The sequence below is a fragment of the Pinus tabuliformis genome, chromosome 4_1 (assembly GCF_031772625.1).
Source record: "Pinus tabuliformis cultivar Carrire ecotype Pingquan chromosome 4_1, CPIR1, whole genome shotgun sequence".
Classification (NCBI taxonomy): domain Eukaryota; kingdom Viridiplantae; phylum Streptophyta; class Pinopsida; order Pinales; family Pinaceae; genus Pinus; species Pinus tabuliformis.
The window spans coordinates 481,368,269-481,370,335 of NC_142303.1; the positions used below are offsets into that span (position 1 = coordinate 481,368,269).

The following is a 2,067-nucleotide window of genomic DNA, read 5'->3' on the forward strand; positions in this document are numbered from 1 at the left end:
AGCTCCAAGTAGTGGGCTGGCGCTACGGACTCCACAGAATGGATTTGAAGGATAGATATGGCCTTTTTTTAAGATTAGATAGGTCCCTAGCAGGATAGCTTCCACCGAACTCCAGGGGGGGTGCTTCAAAAACAGTAGCTGGATGAATTATATGGAGTAACAACCAACAAGCAAGCAAAGCAGGAGATGAGCTAGAAGGATTGGCCCTTCTTTGGGCTGTGTGATTTACGGAGATTGCTATGATGATTCGCTTTGATTCGCTTTGTCGGAATTTGATACGATTCGTTACGCAAAGATAGAACCTTATACTTGTGACATCATACTATAAAATGAAAAACTATTCCTCTTGGGTCGAGCAACTAAAGTAAGTTCCTCTCCCGAGGTTACCATCTTTTTCATTTTGAGCAACATGTTAATAAAATATCTTTATACTCAACAACATCTTAATAAAATAATATTTATTTGTAATTATTTTTCATTAACTTTATATCAAATATATTTTTACCCACGTTACAAACTTATTCTCTAAATCTCCTATACACTCTAGAAAGCGTAAAGCGCTACGCCTCTCAGCCCATTGGTTTAGTCAAGACAGGCGGCCACGGAGATAGAATGATAGGCCCCAACGGTTTAGTCAAGACAGGCGGCCACGGAGATAGAATGACTCGTCCATTTCGGCCAATAATGCACAGACAGATGTTATCCATAATCCTACCCATACACAGCCATCCCCGCGAGGCCTATAAATGGAGGCTGCATTGGTGGTTATATCATTCATTCCAGCCAGCATTTCATTTCCGATTGTAGAGCTTATATATATCATTCGGGATGAGGCACTCATTTGGCTTTACATTGGCAGTAATGGTAGTAGCCCTGGTGGTAGGCACGCCCAACACAAACTTCGTATCATCTGTGTGTAACGGGCAGAAGATCCAAAGTGGAAGTTCCTTTTATAGTACTCTCGGATCCCTCCTGGTAGATCTAGAGCGAAACACTGCCTTCAGCGGTTACGACTATAAAGCATCGCGAGCAGGTTCACCCACCGCCTATGGGCGTGGGGTTTGCAAGCAGGGAATCTCTCAGTCCGATTGCACCGCCTGCCTTCAAAACCTTGGGGGCCGCATCTGGAGCATTTGCGCGTACGCCATAGGTGCTCGAGTTCAGCTAACTGACTGTTTCATCCGCTACGAGCAGTACAGCTTCTAATTTAGTTATATATTCAACGTCTGCCCAACTGCACAATATGCATCTAATATCTCATATCTATATATATCTATGTTTATGTTAGTGTCAATAAAGCGTCTCACATGATTCTCTGAGCAAGAGAATCTCATGTTCGGGTCACGGTGTCGCGGTTTTTGTTTTCGACGTATTAAAAAGTTCTAGTTGAAACTATGTACCATGAACAGTTACGTTCACATCGAATTATTCATTCACTGAAATGTTATAATCCACTGGACTTTACTTGCGGCTAGTGCAGCTAATGTAGTTTTTAGTTTCGGTATTCTCAATTTCATTTAAGGTAAACTGATAAATTGAATTAGAAAAATAACCAATATAATTGTTTTAGTAGCTTATATATTTGGTTGAAAGGATGAAAATTACCTCTTAAAGAATGTTTACCTGCTTATTGTAATTTTGAGGGGGAAAGGAGTGGAACTACAAATTTTAATTTTAATATATATCTTTTTCTTCATATGATACTAAAAGATATAAATTTAAATTCTTGTCCAATTATTGATAGTCAGGTATATTATAATTTTTGAAATCTCCAGTTTAATGGTTGATTTGGAAAAATGAAAGTGGGGAAGTTATTTTTACTTTTGTGACCATTATTATTATTATTATTATTATATATGATATCAAATCATGATATATATAATTCTTTCTCTAACTACTGATTTTTAGCTTAAAAAAATATAAAAATTTATAATAATAATAATAATAATAATTCATGTAAAATCATAATCAATCTTTCTACTTAAGAGTTGGATCTTTTTGTTCTTCATCTCTTCAATAAAAGACTTAATTTTCCCTTGTCTCTAGAAAAATTCCCATTGGTGATAT

General features: G+C 37.0%; 1 pseudogene; it reads left to right on the forward strand.

Moving 5' to 3' along the window:
* The first annotated feature begins 813 nt into the window (after nt 1–813).
* LOC149176585 (antifungal protein ginkbilobin-like protein pseudogene) lies at nt 814–1,484 on the forward strand (annotated as a pseudogene).
* The last annotated feature ends 583 nt before the right edge of the window (nt 1,485–2,067 follow it).